The sequence below is a fragment of the Castor canadensis genome, chromosome 12 (assembly GCF_047511655.1).
Source record: "Castor canadensis chromosome 12, mCasCan1.hap1v2, whole genome shotgun sequence".
Lineage (NCBI taxonomy): Eukaryota > Metazoa > Chordata > Mammalia > Rodentia > Castoridae > Castor > Castor canadensis.
This window is the reverse complement of record NC_133397.1, coordinates 80,781,932-80,800,963: the sequence shown is the minus strand read 5'-3', so window position 1 is coordinate 80,800,963 and position 19,032 is coordinate 80,781,932. Positions and strand designations below refer to the sequence as shown.

Sequence of the window (19,032 nt, the reverse complement as noted above, 5' to 3'; positions counted from 1 at the left end):
CAGGCAAGGTCCGGAGCGTTCCGCGCCGACCGCACGCAGCCTACCCCAGTCTTCGCTGCCCGGATTCTGATTGGGCGCAGTCCGGGCACCTGAGCGCTCATTGGAGGCACCGAGTGTTCGTCATCACTCCCTCCCGCCTATACTCGCCGGGGCGCCTGGTAGCAAGGTAGGTAGCACAACGGTGAGGACCCGTCAAGGGCGCCTCGGAAAGTGACCGTCAGACCCCCGCGCCGCCGCCATTTCGGGCCACCCGCACCCTGCCCGGCGGAGAGGCGTGGCTAGGTGCTGTGAGAATCCTGAGTGGTGTTTAGTTGTGCTAAAAGGTCTGGGACTGTCGCCCTCTCTAATCAGAGTCCCGGGTGGAGGAAAAGTCTCCGCGCGGCCAGTACAGGACCCTGGGGGTGTCCCAAGCTGAGTAGGGGGCTGTGGAGACGCCCCTGGTGGGCGGTAACTTTTCGCAGACTCGGAGGAGCCTTCAGTCCGATTCTTCCTCGACCTCCCAGCCCGATTTTCCTGGAGCTGCCTCGAATGTCAGCCTTGCGAGGCGGTCCTGGAGGTCCGGTTCTGAGAGCCACGTGGGCAGGTGGCCTGTAGCAATGTGAAATGCGGCAGCTCTGTAGTAATCCTTCTTTTGACTCAGAAGTGACAGTGGAAAACCTACCTCCCATCATCATGAGCAGCCTGGCTAAATGATTTCAAAGGCTATTAAGTTCCTATTCTGTATCCAACCTCATTAAGACGAAATTCTGGGAGTCCAATAGGAAATCCTTACACGAAATTGTTTCTTTATCGTTTTTCAAAGCTTGTATTAAGGATTTTACTGGCGAACAGAAAGGACTGTAACCGAACAATGGGCCTGCCACCTTGTGAGTGCGGAACTAATAAGCACAAGTAGGAGCTTAGAGGCTCAAGATGGGTTATTACACGTCGCAGGTAAGGAGAGCATAGGGATGACTCTTAAAGCAGTGTCTCTCCCAACAAAGAACGCAAAGGACTTTTATCGGGGAGACTTAAGCGTATCCACACTGGAGAGACTGCCAAGTATAGGCGGGCACATTTCCTGCAGAAGCCTTGTCCCGGCTCCTGCTTCTCAGTGCTTAAAAATGGCGGACCGTGTTCTAATGAGCCAAGTTTGCTCTTAAATTACCTAGAAGTTACCATCTTTGTTGGTTTAAACCAGCATCTTGTGTTCTTCTCTGGAGGGCTTTATTTTAAATTAAAAAAAATAATTCTGAAGGAGGCAGTAGACTTTTCCCTTAAAGCACATGTGCTTATTCCTAAAAGTTCTTGACTAGCAGGTAACAGGATGTCTTGGTGTGAAAGGGTCTGTGTTCCTTTTAAGGTATTTAGAATTTTACTTTTACTCTAATATGCAATTTTAGATGTTATTAGGAAAAGTAGATACTTAGTAGTGTAATGGCTTATGTTTGTAATCCTAGCTACTCAGGAGCAGAGATCACAAGAATCATGGTTGGAAGCAAGTATCAAGGCCCCCATCTCAATAACCCAAGTGTGGTGGTTGTGGCTACAGTGGAGGCCATAGGTGGAAAGATCACTGTCTGAACTTCCTCCCCCTTTCCCCCCACACACCCGAAAAATAAACCAAAAAAGAACCAGAGGCATTGCTGAAGTGGTAGAATGCATAGCAAGGTGCCAGGCCCTGAGTTCAAACCCCAGTGCTGCCAAAAAAATAAAAAGTATAAGGGAGGGGGCAGGGGGAAGGGGGGAGAAATGACCCAAACATTGAATGTACATACGAATTAAAAAAAAAAAAAAAAAAGTAAATACTTCAAAGAAAGAAAAATATGTGCTTTGGAGGGAGCTGAAATTTAGATCTCTGGCATCCTATTCAAGTCATCTGATTTTACTTTGGAGATTGACATTGATGTTTATTTCCTCTTGAAAACAGGTAAGGACTCTCTACAACAAAATTAGAAATAAGGGCAAAATAGTTTCTGCTGGGTATTGAGGGGGGGAGAGGGAGGGGGGGAGTGGGTGGTAAGGGAGGGGGTGGGGGCAGGGGGGAGAAAGGAACCAAGCCTTGTATGCACATATGAATAATAAAAGAAAAATGAGAAAAAAAAAAAGAAAACAGGTAAGGAGAAATGTGTATGAAACATAATTTAGTATTTGATACTTTGTTGAGTCAAGCTTTTTTCAGTGAGGGTAGGAGTGGCCCAGAGGCCAGTAAGGGGAAGGTTTGATTTTCCTGCTGTACTGCAGGAACCCAGGGCCTCAAGCTCAGGCACTCTACCAATCCTTTTTTGAGTCCGGTATTTTCAAGATAGGATTTTGTGAAGTATTTACTTGGGCTGACTTCCAATCTCAATCCTCCTGATCTCTGCCTCCTCAGTAGCTAGGATTACAGGTGTGAGCCAGCTGTCCTGCTTCCCTTGATTGAAAGGAACCATTGAGGCCTGCGCAAGCTCATTAGTGGTTCTGAGTTGCTATCTGCCTCATAAAGCAAAGTGGAGGATTTGTCCTCTGGGAAGGCAAAGTTGCCTTCTCTGAAAAAACCTCCTACGTAATTGGCTTTGGCATTTGCCAGGGATACTGAGGTCTCATGAGGCTGGGCTTTCAGTGGCGGTCAAAAGAATACAGTGATTGTAACTAGAAAATCCTGAGTGGGGTGTAAGTTACCTCCAGAACTTAACTGTTGACTCACCCAGGGCTTCATTATTGTAGTATGGTTTGTTTTTATCAAAGTGAATCCTCAGGAACGTCTTCTGAGCTCTCTAACTTGGCCATTTTCACCATCTCTCCTGCCTCTTTCCCGTTACACTCAAGTTCATCTTCCAAAAATGCTTTTTGTTCAAAGGCTCTTCATCTTCCTCTTTCCAAATCCCACCTCTTCTCTTTCGTTTCACAGCTAAGACTTTTTGATTGAGCCCAGAGCCTTGCACATGGTAAGCCTACATTGTACCACTGAGCTGGACTTTGTTTTGTTTTCCTAATGCTAGCTCTATTTCTGTACCTCCCTATGAATTTTTCCTTTTTGGAATTTAAAAATTGAATTCTAATTTCCATTAGAAAGTACTCACAGTACTTTCTAATCCTGTCTTGTTTTGAGTCCATCCATCATCAACAAACTTTTTTAGGTTTTGTATCCCCAGAGCAATGTTAAAAAAAAATTATATTCCCTCTTTGCATATTTTTAAATTGATCCACAGTTCTTCATGAGTTTAAATGATTGCAGATGACGCTCTTTCTACTATTTTTTAAATTAAAAATGTTATATCATTTTCAAACATAACCAATGGAATATATATATTATAGCAGTTTGATATCCAACATTATTCTTTAAAAAACAACAACAGCAACAACAAAGAGACTTTTGAGACAGGGTCTCACTATGCATCCCAGGGTAGCCTCCAACTGTCACTTCTCCTGCCTCCACCTCCCAGGTACAGAGATTACAGACATACACCACCACACCCTATAAACTTTTTTAAGAATTGTAGATCTTACCTCGTTACTTTTATCTACTTCCCCCACAGAATTTTTTTCTAATGAAATATAGTTACAGTATAAATTCTTTTTTTTTTTTCTTTCTTGGTACTAAGGATTGAACTCTACCACTGAGCTATACTCCCAAGCCCCTAGAATGAGTTCTTTATTGATCACGTGACTTTAACACACACATGAAGCAGAAATTTTTAAAAATTTCTCATCATAACTCTTAAGCTCATTATTTTTCTGGACTAAGTTTTTATTCCATTATATACTACACTAGAATAACATGTTTAATACATCAAGTAATTATTAACCATAAAATTTGCTGAACACTTCTCATAATGAGATAGGACTAATAATTCTCTTCAATTAATATTATTGGTTGAATATTATCACAGCCAGTCTAAAAATATGGTGCTAATCACAGTCTTCCTATTTTTCATTTTAATTGAGATAGCTGCAAGAAAACATTTGCATAAATAAATAGTAAATAATGAAAGATGGTTCTTCCTGTCTTTTTTTTTTTTTGTGGTACCAGAGTTTGAACTCAGGGCCTCATGCTTGCTAGGCATGTACTGTACCACTTAAGCCACATCACCAGCCCTTGAAAGATGATTCTTTAAATTGTGTGTGTATGTGCTGTGTTGTCAACTTGGTCAAGCAGGGTATTACCCAGAATTCCTTTCCACATAATACAGGTCTAGTTAGAGTTGGCTAAAACAAACATACCAGATTTGGGAGGCAGAAATTAAGCAGGGTCATTACTTTCCAAAACTTTTTGCAATCAGGTGAGATAACAGGTAAAGGCAGAGGTAACTGTCAGGTTCCAGCATATACTCTCTTTTGCTCTACTTCCGGAACGTTTTCCTGCCTTATAGCCCTAATGACCAGCAAGGACCCTGGACCTTCCACTAGGCTGCAGATCCACAGAAATAACTACTTCTCAAATCTCTATGACTTCTTAACATCTTGTCCTGAACTCCAGTAGTCTACTGGACTCCACTTGGGTTCCCCTCCCTATGCTGCAAAATGGAAACTTTGTCCAGGCGGTAAAGTGGGGCAGTCTAGATTCACTACCACATTCATGCCATAAAACATTACATTGCCATCATTCTGAAATGCTTTCTGGGGGCCCATTTGCAGCCAGTCCCTTTCCCCAGCCCCTGGTCTTTGCCACCATTGTGCTTTCAGTCACTACATACACTTTTACCTTTCTGGAATTTCACATGAATGAAAAAAATTGGACAGTATCTGATACATTGTATCTGCTTCTGTTTCCTTATACATGCTTTTAAGATTCACTTATATTGTTCTATCAGTAGTTTGTTTCTTTTTGTTGCTTAGCATTCCATTGTATGGCTACACTGAAATTTGCCTAGCCATTTGACAACATTTGGGTTTCCAGTTTGAGCTACTAGAATATTTGTATGCAAGTCTTTGGGAGTAATCACATAGAAAAGGAGTTGCCATCTGGGGTTCTGAACTCAGCTTCATGCTTGCAAGGCAGGCGCGCTATCACTTGAGCCATACCTCCAGTCCATTGTGCTGTGGTTATTTTGCTAGGCAGGTGCTCTACCACCTGAGTCACTCCATCAGCCCTACTCTCTGGTTATTTTTTGGAGATGGGCATCTCTTGAAGTGTTTCCCCTGGACTGGTCTTTGAACTGCAATCCTTCCCATCTCAGCCTCCAAAGTGGCTAGGACTACAGGCGTGAGCCACCAGTGCCTGGCTACATGTTAAATCTTTAAAAAATTTCCAAGAGCGTGCATGGTGCACACGTATAATCACAGCTAAGGCAGGAGAACCTCATGTTTGAGGCTAGCCTGGGCTACATGTCTTAAAGTAAGTAACCAAGCAAGCAAGGAAATAAATAAACAAACAAATAAATAATTGCTAAGTTTTCCAAAGTGGCTGTACCATTTTGTATTCCCACCAGTAGTGTACAAGAGTTCTGGTAGTTCCACATCCTTGCCAATATAGACCGAATTGTTTTATCGCACTTTATTGTGCTTCAAGGTTATTGCATTTTGTACATATTGAAGGTTTGTGTATCAAGCAAGTCTGTTGGCATCATTTTCCAATAACTCAGATGATTGTTAGTGTTTTTAGCAGTAAAGTCTTCTTAAATTAAGGTTTACACATTTTGAGTTTGGGGGGTTTAGTCTTAGTATATACGTTTTTGACATCATGCTGTTGCATATTTAATAGACACTACAGTGTAAACATAACTTTCTTATGCACTGAAAAACAAACAAATTCATGTACTTACTTTACTGCCATGATCTGGAACCAAGCCTGTAGTGTCTGCAAGGTCTGCCTGTTCTTAGTATTGTCAGTCTTTTTAAATTTAGCCATTCTAAAAGGTGTATAGTAGTGTCTTTTTGTAGTTTTAATTTGCACTTGTTTGTTGACTAATCATTTCAGAATCTCTTCATGAGATTGACCACTTGTATCTTTAGTGATTTGTCTTTTGAAATATTTTGTCCATTAAAAAAATTTTTTAAAATGACCTTTTATGCCGGGTGCTGGTGGCTCATGCCTGTAATCTTAGATGTTCAGGAAGCAGAAACCAGGAACATTGTTGTTCCAGGCCAGCGCAAGCAAATAATTCGAGAGACCCTATCTTGCAAAATACCCAACAGAAAAAGAAAGGGCTGGTGGAGTGGCTCAAGTGGTACTGTGCCTGCCTAGCTAGTGTGAGGCCCTGAGTTCAAGCCCCAGTACCACTAATAAAAATTGTCTTTTGTGATTTAAATTGTATTCTTGGATACAGACTTTTTGTCAGATACGTTTTGCTAATGTTTTCTGTAGGTTTGGGCTTGTTTTTTCATTCTCCTAGTTGGATCTTTTGAAGAATACAAGTGTTTGATTTTGATGAAGTCCAGTATGTCAAAGGTTTTTTTTTCTTCTTTCGTGGTAGTACTGGTGTTTGAACTCAGGGCCTTATGCTTGCTGGGCAAGCTCCAGCCCCAAATTTTCTTTTCTTTTTCTTCTCTCTCTCTCTCTTTTTTTTTTTTTTTTGCTGCGCTAGGGTTTGAATCTAGGACCTCACACGTGTAAGGCAGGTACTCTGCCACTTGAGCCAGTCCGCCAGTCCAAATTTTCTTTTAATGTTTTGCATTTTTTTTGGTGTGTGTCCTAAGAAATCTTTGCTTACCAAATGTTAAAGATCATCTTGTTTTTTGTTTTGGCTTGGCTTTTTGGTGGCACTGGGGTTTAAACTCAGGGACTCACACTTCCTAGGCAGGTGCTCTTACTGCTTGAGCCACTCATTATTATTATTATTATTATTATTATTAAGCCCCCATTATTATTGAGACAAGATCCCACTATGTAACCCAGGCTGACCTTAATCTTGCAATCCTCCTGCCTTCACTTCCGGAGTGCTAGGATTACAGATGTGCACCACCATGCCCACCCAGTTTGAGTTAATTTTTGTGTATGATGTCAGGTAAGGATTACAGGATTTTATTTTACTTATTTATTTTTTGTAAAAAAGTCAGTGGGTTTTCATTGCTTGGGGTGCTGACGTTCAGAAACTGTTTGGCCACTCTGCTCCCTCTTCACTCCCACAGGCTTTGGCTGCGCAGGATGGCGCTGGTTCTGGGGAAGGCAGCCTGCACAGATCCGGGCGGTACTTGTTCTTCCAGATTGTGTGCCTGATGCTGCTGCGCGTGGCCTGAGCATTCTTGATGGTCCATACGTAGGAAGTGGCTGGCTTTCGCTGGCCAGATCTCCGCTTCATGACCACCTCGACCTTTGCTGTTGGTGGCGGGCTCCATGCCCACGGTCTTGTGGTCAATCAGCCCGTTGTAGCGGGAGGAGTTGCGGGCCTTCAGGTTATTGGGATTGGTGCTGTACTTCTCTTGAGAAAACAAGCAGTTCCGCACAACCATCATTGCAGATGCGCGGACATGGCAGCAGCTCCTTTAGCTGTGGCGGCCAGAGATGGGAAAGAACTCCCATAAGATTTTTAAGTATTCTAACACCATTTATTGAAATATTATCCTTTCCCTCCACTAGATGCATTGGCACCTTTGTTGAAACTTTTCCATGTGTGAGGATCTAGTTCTAGTCTTTCAGCTCTGTTTATTGATCCATATATCTATCCTTATGCTAATAACACTTGATTAGTGTAGCTAAAGGTAGTATTGAAATCAGTAAGTATAAATCTTCCAGCTTGGTTTTTATTTTGCAGAATTTTTTTGGCTGTTTTCAGTACTCTGCTTTTCCATATAAATTTTAGAATTGCCTTTTCAATTTCTACCAAAAAAAAAAGCCTAATTGGATTTTGATTGGGATTGCACTAAATATTTAGATTTAGGAAGAATCGATATCTGAACACTATGGAGCCTTCTCAACCTATGAACATGATATATCTTTCCTTATTTTTTTTATTTTGACACTTAATTTCTCTTAGCAGTGTTTTTACCTTTTGGTGTACAGGTCTTGCAAATATTGTTAAATTTAAGAACCGAGGATGTGGGGAGAGTAAAAGAAGGATGTTAAGGTGAATGTGGTTGATGTACTGTCTGTACAAGAATGAATATAGAATTTTTATTTTTTTTTATGAATACAGAATTTTTAAATCCATTGAAACCAACGTAAGAAGGGGACTAAGGTAGAAAGAAGAAAACTAGAGATGAGCCAATTTGGGTTATAATACATGGAAATGTCACAAGGAGACTCCCTGTGTAGCTGTCTTAAACAAAAATGTCTTTTTTTTTTCTTTTTTAAGGTACTGGGGTTTGAACTCAGGGCCTACACCTTGAGCCACTCCACCAAATCTTTTTTGTGTTAGATGTTTTCGAGATAGGGTCTCACGGAATTATTTTCCTGGGCTGGCTTCGAACCATGATCCTCCTGATCTCTGCCTCCTGAATAGCTAGGATTATTGGAGTGAGCTACCAGCGCCCTTTTTTTTTTTTTCCCTTTCTTTTACAAAATTGGAGAAATGGAAGGGTGGAACAGGTCTTGTGGGGGAAGAGGGGTGCGTGTTGGTACCAGTGGGAGGGGAGAGGATGTGAGGAAAGAATGTGAGAGGGTGAATGTAGTGCAAATACTGTGTACACATGTATGTAAATGAAAAAAATGATACTGGTTGAAACTATTTCAGGAATGAGGGGAAGGGGGATAAAGGAGAATGGTGGAGAAGTAAATTCAAATATATATTTCATATATTATAAGAACTTTTGTAAATGCCACAATGTATCCCCCACCTCGCACAACAATAAAAAAAAGAACCAGGGATGTAGCTCAGTGTTAGAACACTTGCCTAGCCTATACAAACCCCTCAGTTCAATCCCCAGCTCTGGAAAAAAAATTACCCATAAATTTTTATTTATGTATTTATTTAGGTGGGACAGGTTTGAACTCAGGTGCTCTACTGCTTGAACCATGCCTCCAGTACATTCTGCTCTGGTTATTTTGGAGATGGGGTCTTGCGAAAGTTATTTGCCAGGCTGGCCTCAAGCCTCAATCCTCCAGATTTCAGCTTCCCAATAGCTAGGATTACAGGCATGAGCCCTTGGCACCTGGCTTATTTTTTTTATTTTTAATGCTGCTGAAAAAGAAATGTCTTTTCCAGTTCTTGGATTTGAACTCAGAGCTTTGTGCTTGCTAGGCTGGCACGCTATCTCTTGAACCATAACCCCAGCCATTTTTTTTCTGCTTTACTGATTTTTTGGACAGGGTCTCACATTTTTGTCTCAGACCACAGTCCTCCTGTCTATGCCTCCTGCATAGCTGAAATTAAAGGTACATACACTACCCTACCCAACTTTTTTGTTGAGATAAGGGGTTGCTAACTTTTTTCCCAGGCTGACTTCAAACCTTTATCTTACTGATCTCCACCTCTCAAGTAGTGTGGATCATAGATGTGAGCCACCATGCCCAGCCTTGAAAATATTTTTAAATTTCAATGTCCAATTCTTCATTGCTAGTACATAGAATTACGGTTTTTATGTTGACTTTGTTTCCTGCCATTTCACCAAATTCATTTATTCTAGTAGTTTATTTTTGTAGATTCTTTAGAATTTATTATATACATAATCATGTTTTGTGCAAAGACAGTTTTGCTTCTTCCTTTCAACATGTACTTGTTTTTGTTCACCTTATTTTTCTGACTTGAACCTTCAATACACGTTGAATAGAAGTGGGGAGAGCAGACACTCTTCCTTTGTTCCTAGTTTTAAAGGGAAAACATTCAACCATTTACCTTTTTCCACTTGTGTTCCTTTAATGTAGATCCACAACTCTGGCCATTTCTCATTCTAGTAAATGGACAAGATGCATTGCTCAAAGTTCCAAACACTGGGAGGATTTCCTTTGACCACTGTCCTCAGAACTACTTCTGAGCGGGGTTATATCAATCTATGAGGCTGAGACATCTATAACCAGGAATTGTTTTTTAGTTTTCCTTCCATGGTCAACTGGTCATACAGATTCTCCACATGGCCATGGATATGGGTTGAGGAAGAAGAAGCAATGTAGCAGGAGTAGCTGCCCATAGAAGTTGTGTGTGTGTAGGACCTGCTCACGCTCAGTCTCATGTATGCCATTCTGTGTAATGATGGAGTGCTGCTGTGCACATTATGACTCGATATCACAAAATACCCACTTTATCATAGGCAGCTCAGAACATTTGGTAATGTGTAGTCTCAATCAAGTGTTCAATTTCTGTATGAGCCCAGTAACATGCTAGAAACGGTGTCTCAAAAGAAAAACGCAATAGCTTTTTTCAAGATCCCTTCCAAGACCCACAGTGGAAGCTGGAGGTCACAGATAATACTGAACTGTATATACTGTGTTTTTCCTGTGCATACCTATCATAAAGTTTAATTTGTAAACTAGGTACAGTAAGAGATTAGTAATGATAACAATTATAAAAATATACTGTAATAAAAATTACTTAAAACTTATGAGTTACTTGTTTCTGGAATTTTCCACTTAATATTTTGGACTACAGTTTTCCCAGGGTAACAAACTGCAGAAAGCAAAAGCACTGAAAGTAGAACTGCAACTAAGGGAAAAACTACTGAAGTTCCCTGCAGAAAACAGTGCTGTACTTTGTTCCCATTCTGTCTGCAGAGTGGCTATAAACTCTAGTCCTCCTCTGCCAGGGCTCCAGGGGAGGTGGTCATACGTGTTAGCCTTTTACAGGATACCTCTTTATCCTGACAGATGGCTAAGTGTCTGACCCATGACCAGGTGTCCCTCCTGCAGGAAGCTACACGAAGCTTGTTAGACAGATAGTCTTGTGCCCTGTGTCCAGTGTGTTCCTACCAAGATAACCACTTTAGAAGATCCCTGATTGGGGGAGAATTTTTCTGGATGTTAATCAAGTGAGACAGAGGAAGCAACACAACAACAACAAAAACAATAAGAGAAGTAGTACACTATGCACAGAAACCAGGGGAAGAGGCAGAACACCTTTAAGGGTCAGTGGGAAGGGAGAGCTATCCAGGATATGTGTGCTCAACCAGGCAATGAGGTGCAAAAAAGAAAGCAAGGGAACTGTGAGTTGAGGCCTTGCTTGGGGTCCAGGACATGTCCCAAGCCAGTTTCCCAAGGAGAGCTCTAATTGGTGGACCTAGAGCAAACAGGCATGATTTCCAAGGAGTCACACTGACTGAGACATGGTTACTGCAGCGTATCTGTACAGTCCATGCAGAGTGAGAGGGTCAGTGGCACATCTGATTGTTCCATAGAGAGGCTCTCACCAGGAGGTGGTTGCATAGGTAGATGTCTAGATGGATCATATTGAGGAACTAGGAAGAGAAGAAAACTAAACTGCATCAAGTGTGACCAAACCCTGCTTCTGGTATGAGAGAGTCTAGCATTCAGATGAATGCCAGAGTCACATAAAATAAGAATTCACAGCAGATAGCAGAGCTTTGCTTCCAAGTCTGCACTGCGGTGCTCACAGACTCAAGTGCAGTGTCTACCACTAATAGTGCAAGCACCATCACTTCTGGGTCATGGGTCAAGTGGCAGAGTAGCTTGCCAGGCAAACAGAATGGTTGATAATGCCTTCTTTTGGCCCCTCACACAAAACTGACAGCCTTTTAGGCTATTTAGAAAATAGGTCAAAAAATAATTCAATGAGTTATGTGATGCCTCCAAAATCCAAATCTACTGGACTTTGTACCTCTTTCTTGCTGGTAGGAGGAGCAAATGCAGTAATTTATCTTTCATGTTGAAAGGATAGCCCACCATGCCCCAGACCGTTAGGACCCTAGACATCTCACTGAAGTTCTGTGCGATTGATGTTCCACCCTTGAGCACACATATGTCTTACCAAAGTGACTAGAGGAGTTGTTACTTCAAATTAGCATATTGCAAATGTACTCAACCAATGTGCTATTCTGTGGGTAAGGACAAGATCTCTGCAGAGGAGATTGTGACAGGTGACTAGGGAGTCAATATAGTTCTGAGTGTAGATAATGAGTGTTACTAGTCTTGCCAGCTCCAAAAAGGATATTTACTAAAAGTTATTGGGGGAAAAGAACATTCATCAGGTTCAGCATGTATTGATTTGCTCTAGTAAGGAAACTACATCTGGAGTAGCTGTTCTATTAGAGACACAACCTAATTAAGCTTATGGTAATCCACTTCATTGTGCAAGATCCATCTTGGATCGGCACAGTCCAGACAGCAAATTGCATGTGCATGTGGTAGGAATCATCAGCTCTGCATTTTCAGATCACTGATTAGTGGCATCACTAAGCTGTGCAGTCTCTTCAGGCATGCGCAGTGTTGCTCTTGCTTTACTGTTTTTATGGCTAGAGGCTAGTGTTTATGTGGTTGATCTTTTTCCATCCTGTTTTACATTTTCTTTTCCAATTGAGTGTAATTTATATTGTCTCTAAAACCTAGCTTCCTTATCTGTAAAATACAGGTTGATGTTCATGGGTTGTTGTAAGGCTCAAATGAGATTGTGTCAAAATACATTGTAAGCCAGGCACAGTAACTCATGCCTGTAATCCTAGCTACTCTGGAGGTGATCAGAAGGATGGAGGTTCGAAGCCAGCCTGAGCAAAAAGGGAGATGCCCCCCCCATATCAACCAATAAAAAAATTGGGTGTACTGGTTGCACGCCCACAGCTACACAGGAAGCATAAATAGAAGGACCACAGTCCAGGCTGCCCTTGGGCATAAACATAAGGCTCTATTTGAAAAATAAATGTGAGCTGGAGGCACAGCTCAAGTGGTAGAGCATCTGCAAAGCCTTGAGTTCAAACCCCACTACAGCCCCCCCAAACAAAAAGATTCATTGTAAACTGTGGACCCTCTACCAGGGTACAAGGAATAATGACAATAACTATTATTACCTCCTCCCCTCCCCCTTATATAGAAAAATTGAGATTCTAGTTCTCGTGTTAATTCAGTCAAAGGTCTTTTTGTTGTTGCAAGTCCCTGAAACATACTCAAATAATTTAAGCATAAATAATGGTATCTCAAGATACTTAAAATCAGGCTGGAGTGGCTTAAGTGGTAGAGTGCCTGCCTAGCAAGCGTGAAGCCCTGAGTTCAAGCCCCAGTACCACCAAAAAAAAAGAAAAAGATACTCAAAATTCATGAGCAGGAAATGCACTTGAGCTTCATGAGGTACTAGAATAAGAAACTGGAATGGCATAGGGAAGGGATGCTTGTAAGGAGAGGTGCTCCCAGAACTTACAGAGAAGACTAGATCAGAGTGGCCAACACTGCCCATGTTCCCTTGCATGACTGAGGGACTTCTACTCCAAGCCACTTGAAGTATTCCTGGGTGATGGCCCTGAATCAGCAGCCCTCTCCAGAAATTGCCACCAAGTGAAGAGAGCTTCCTTACCCATGGACACACACCCCTCTCTGGGGATATCTTTCCTGTAGTGACTAGCTGAAGTTGGGGTATGAAGGACTGGTCCCTCACTCTGCTCAGGACAACTCTTAGGGCCATCCCAGCTTCAGAATTCTGGGGTCAGCTGAGGTTTTTGTGGAGACTACTTTGCAGCCCCAGATTCCTTCCTGCATGTTCACCTCCATCTCAAGTGTGATGTCAAGGAAGCCAACCTGCAGCACACTATCATGAGCTCAGCAAAGCATCCCAGTGACAGTCTTGGGATTAGATCATAGGCTCTCTTTGCCTGGACAGTGCTGGGGCTCTGCACACTTATCCTCAGTTATCCCTCTCTGGTGTCCCTTCACAGACCCCCCCCCATTGCTTGCCCTCCTTCCTACCCTTCCTCATGACTAGAGACTATGTCTCTCTATTGAGGCTCAGGCCGAGTTAGGAAGCACCTCTTTATTGTCTTAGCAACAACATGTAGAAATTATTTTTTTCCATACTGGGGAATGCTGGACAAGTACTCTACACTTGAGCTACAACACCCCCCCCCACACACACACACACACGAGCTGATTTGGTTTTCGAGACAAGGTGCTTGGCCTGGACTAAACTTAGGATCCTTCTGTTTCTGCCTCCCAAGTAGCTGGGATTACAGGCACATGCCATCATGCCTGGCTTAGAAATCATCTTCTGAGGACAGGTATACTACAGAGGGACCTACTGTAAATGGATTGTTTTTATCTTTGATGTCTATGCTTTGGTCCCTTCCCCTGAAATACTTGAGTCCGATGCAATCCCTGGGCTCCAACTATCAGGCCACCAAGCAACATAAGTGCTTGTTCTTTTCTTCTAAATGTGTACGCAATCCAAAGCTCTATTCATCTATTATTCAGAATGAAAAGTGCTTACAATCTTCCTCCACTTGCTCCTCAGTCTGAGAAATCTCTTTTCTCAGAGCAGGCCTGTTCCTCCTAATTTATAACCTAAAAACAATCCATGAAAGAATGTGATTTTTATCACCTATGGTGGGACTGAATGTGGAACTTGAAGGCCAAAGACACCAGGTCAAGTCTTCTCAGACTCAGATCAGAATCTCTAGTGAGAAGATGTGTTCATGCCACCTCCGCTGACACCCTGCCTCATTTAGGTAGTAGTAGCCCCCACTTTCCAAACAGATCAGAGAGGGCCTGGAGCACAGAACCCCTTACTGCTTCCTTCCCTGCCTGCAGTTACTGCATTTCTGGTTTGCCCAGGTCACCACTATGGAAAAGAGCCTAGCCGTAGGGGTTGTTGGAAGATAGACTTGCTCATTGCAATATAGCAGGCGCAGAGAAGCAAAGCTGACTGTAGCTGGAAGAGTATCTTGGGGTCCAAAGGTGTACAACCATGGATAAGCAAGTACCAGGGTAAAGAGGTACCCTAGCAGCTCAGGCAGAAGGGCAGTTATTAAAGAAAGCAGTAGGACAAGGGCATTGGCAAGACTGCTGCATCTAAGAGTGCTGACCTGAAGTTTCTTCACTCCCTTCTGCTTAGGAACTAGGTAGGCCCATCTTAAATGCCACTTTCTCCAGAAGCCTTTGGAAACGTTCTGGATGTAGAACTCCAAGAACTTCTTACTAAGAACTGCATGGGGGTCATGGCCCCATCCTGGCTCCACCCCTTTATTTACTTTACTCCTGGGAAAGAAAAAGATAACTACTCTGCTAAATAGGTTGGGGGTGGGGGGACTGGTCATATATAGCCAACTGTACCCCTACTTCTTTTTTTTTTTGGCAGTATTGGGGTTTGAACTTAGGGCCTCATGCTTGTTAGGGAGGCACTCTTCCACTTCCACTTGCTCCCAGCTCCCTCCTTCTCTTGAGGGGAACAGAATTCCACTATTCTGCCACGTCCAATCACTGGAAGGCCTGAGTAGAACAAAAAGGCTGAATAAGAGGGAATTCCTCTTACCTGGTTTTTTTGTTTGTTTTTTTTCCAGTGGGAGTGAGGTTTGAATTCAGGGCCTCACACTTGCCAGGCAGGTGCTCTACCATTTGAGCCACTCCACCATCCCTGTTTCGTGTTGGGTATTTTCAAGATAGGGTGTCTTACATTATTTGCCTAGACTGGCTTTGAACCACAGTCCTCCTGATCTCTGCCTTCTGAGTTGCTAGGATTACAGGTGTGAGCCACTGGTGCCCAGCTGCCTGCTTTTGAGCTGGGACCTTGGCTTTCTTCTTGCCTTTGGACTTGAACAGAAACATCTGCTCCTCTGGGGTATCCAACCTGCCAACCTTCAGACTAGAACTATATTACTGGCTCTGCTGGTTGTCCACTTTCCTGACCCTGTAGATCTTGGAATTTCAAGGCCAACCTCTGTCCAAAGATGGAACACACATGAACTGGAGTTGTAGCTCAGAGGTAGAATGCTTGTCTAACAAGTGCAAGGCCCTAGGTTTAATCCCCAGCAATGAAGGAAAAAAAAAAAAAGTACAGACAGGACACAGAACTTTTGCAAGGAAGCAGAGCTGATCAATGGCCTCATGTCTCATCACAATAAGAGGAAGGCAGAGGGAGAAGTTATGGGCAGCTCTTCTCCATTTTGAAGGCTCATGCCAAGAAGGATCTCCAATTAGTGTAGATTCTTCTTGTGCTCACAAACCCCAGCCACCATCAGTGGCACCATATCTGAATCCAAGACCTCCACATTTAACCACCTCAGTCAAGGCTACTGGATGATGTTCTGAGTTCTTGATCACCATTCATAGAAAGGGGCATGAATCTAAGCTGAACAAAGAAGATTCATCCTGGTACCTTAAATATAGAGGTCAGTGTGAGCTTGTGACTGCTGGTGACCATGTTCAACACTTTTGGGAAGAGTCAGCCTCAGTTAAAAAATGGAGCAAGAGATGGAGAGAAATCATGTGTCATGTCATTGAATCCCTGGATTCAGCCAAGCCCTTGGACTACCCTCAACTTTTCAGCTACAGGAACCAATAAATTCCATTTACTTAAGGTAGTTTTGAGTTCTGTGTCTTTCAGCTATAAGTGTCCTAACAAACTCAATGTTCCAGGCCATCTAGGTGCATCCATCTAATTGCCTGCCAACTCCTCTCCAGTGAATATCACTACCGCTCAATGCCATCAGCTCTGTGCTCCCAAAAGCCACACCCTTTCTGCTTCTGCACCACTGATCACACCATTTTCTCACCAGAGCTTACCCATTCTTCAAGACCTGGATGAAGTCCCTTCTCTCTCAGGAAGCCTTCCCTGACTGTCAGGTTTTGGCCTTATTGGGTTTTCTTTCCTGACAGTGTTCAGGATAAAGAAAACATGACCCTCCTCGCCTAATAAACTTACAATGATTTAGGCCTATAACAGAAATTGTGTGTGTGAAAATTTCCATTGCCTTCCTCTTGGATTATGAGGAGGCAAAATAAAGAATAAGAGATAGCTTCTCCCTTATTAAAACAAATCCCAGACTGGAGGTGTGGCTCAACTGGTAGACAGCCTGCCCTGCAAGTGAGAAGCCCTGAGTTCAAAACCCCAGTACCTCAAAAAAAAAAAAACCCAAAAAAACAAAGCCCATCCAATACCTCAAGATTATTCAACAAGGAAACTGTCCACCAATAGTAGTGGTGATAGAAATCTAGAGGGATGAGACCTCCAAAAGGGAGGTGGAACGGGGACACCTGGGCTATTAGTCTACCTCACCACAAAAAGTTGGTCCCTTTACAAGGTCAGTTGCACAGTTTTTGTTTTGTGCCATTTTCTAGAAGCAAGTAAGGGCAGAACCCTTCCAAACAGTGCTGCCTTAGTCTCTGCACTCTTTACTCCCCACTCTGAGAGACCTATAAAACCCCTTAAAACAGGATGGATCAACAACTGTCTCTTTGAAAGTTTTTTATTCACTAAGTTGGGCAAAGGGGTCTCTTCCTCTTAGGTTTTCTTTGGCAGTACTGGGGTTTGAACTCAGGGCCTCACGCTTGCTATGCAGGCACTCTACCACTTGAACCACTCCACCAGCCCTTTTGTGTGTGAGGTATTTTCCATCTAAGAAAGGGTCTCACGAACCATTTGCCTAGGTTGCCTTCAAACCGTGATCCTCCTGATCTCTGCCTCCTGAATAGCTAGGATTACAGGTGTGAGCCACTGGCACCCAATTCTCTACCTCTTCTTGAACAGTCTTAGGAAGCAGCCCCTCACCACACATTGTATTCTCCCCTATAGCTTAATGGGCAGGACAGTCCGCCATAAATCCTTGAACTGTGGGAGCACCAGTCTTTCCTGAAGAATCTGCCCTCTCCATCAGCAACAAAGCCAAGCATTTTCCCCATAGCTTACAGTGAGGAACTGACATCTTAATCCTCAAACCACCACCCTAACAAAGTGTCCTCACTTTGGGTGGACCCATCCAAAAAGATGTTTTCTCCCCTCCATGCACCTCCCAACTCCCATTAAAATGCTGCTTCCACGGAAAAGGCAAAGGAAGATGAAAGATTGTAGGCTATTTTAAAACAAGGGCCATAAAGTTTATTCGTTCCTTTCTGTCTCCCCACAGAACCTTGTTTCCCTTTAGTGTAGGAGTCTGATATGTGGACCAGACTCATGTGGGTGAGGTGCCAGCTGAAGATTCTGGGGTTATCTAGTGAAAATGCCCTGCCCTTGGGTGTAACAACCACTTCACAAGGCCTTTTCCTTTCTGCCCTTCACATGCCACAGCCTCTCCATGGGAAGCCCCTTGGGCTGCACAACTGACCCCACCTTCCAAGATCCTGTGATGGGGTGGTAGGAACTGAGGTTCATGGGCTCCTTACCCAGCACCTGGCTGTGGCTGCTGTCTTCTACTCAGGTCCCCCACTTCCCACACTCTCAGATGCTTTTACTTAACAAGACAGCCTCTCCTTCACATTGCCAGTAGTCAATAAAGTGGGGTCCTCCTTCTTCCTCTAAGTCCTCCCAGGGTGCCCAGCTACTTTGTAGTGCATTAAATGGGCCTTCACCTTGGTAACCTCTCCTTTCACCAATACCATTCTCTCATCAATCTGGCTCCAGCTGCCTCCTCCAGGAAGCCTTTAGTAATTACTCAGGTCAAAACCAGCACCTCTCCCCACTCCACACCCCCCCCCCACTTTCACCTTCTGGATTGAAGGTGTCCAGACCACTCACTTCATTCTACCTTTCTATGGCTGAGTCCATCCCCTGAATTAAGGACATACAATCCTGGGACAGGCTTCCATAGTCATCATGTTTCTCATGGTGCCTAATGGTGTTTTGTGCACAACCTAAGAGACCATTCATACAAACATCTGAATACACACAAAACGAGAACATACTCCCAGTTCCTAAGAAAGATATGTACTCTCCCAAGGATAAAAAAAGATCACCTAAATAGGCTGCGTCCCAAAGGGAGCCTAAGCTCTTTCACCATAGTACACATTTGAGATCTGATGTGGAATGAATGAATGCATGCAGAGTGTAGGTAACTATCAAGGTCTTGTATTCCAGAACTTTTCTACAGGTCACACTGCCAGGAACCATTTCTACTCCCAGGCCTTTCCCAGTATTACTTTGTATGGTTTCAAAGAAAGGCAGTTTCTTCTTTAAGCCACAACCAGAAGTGTACTTCTCCCCACAAAAGGCTGGAGTTCATAAGCAGCAGATGCAGAGAGACGCAGCTCAGGGTTAAAGTCAAGGACTTGGGCAGAGCCATCTACGGTTCCTAGCTGTGGGGACTGGAAACGTCCTGAGTGAAAGGTGCCAGGTTTAG

At 43.2% G+C, this 19,032-nt stretch overlaps 1 protein-coding gene and 1 pseudogene across 1 annotated transcript in view; one reads left to right on the top strand and one right to left on the bottom strand.

The window, feature by feature from the left end:
- The first annotated feature begins 27 nt into the window (after positions 1-27).
- Ciao1 (cytosolic iron-sulfur assembly component 1) overlaps positions 28-19,032 on the top strand; it is a 38,301-nt gene continuing 19,296 nt past the window's right edge. Inside the window, exon 1 of the mRNA XM_074050225.1 lies at positions 28-166. The gene's annotated coding sequence lies outside the window, so the exon portion shown is untranslated. The remainder of the gene's footprint in view (positions 167-19,032) is intronic.
- Positions 3,473-18,595, bottom strand: LOC141414865 (large ribosomal subunit protein eL28 pseudogene; annotated as a pseudogene).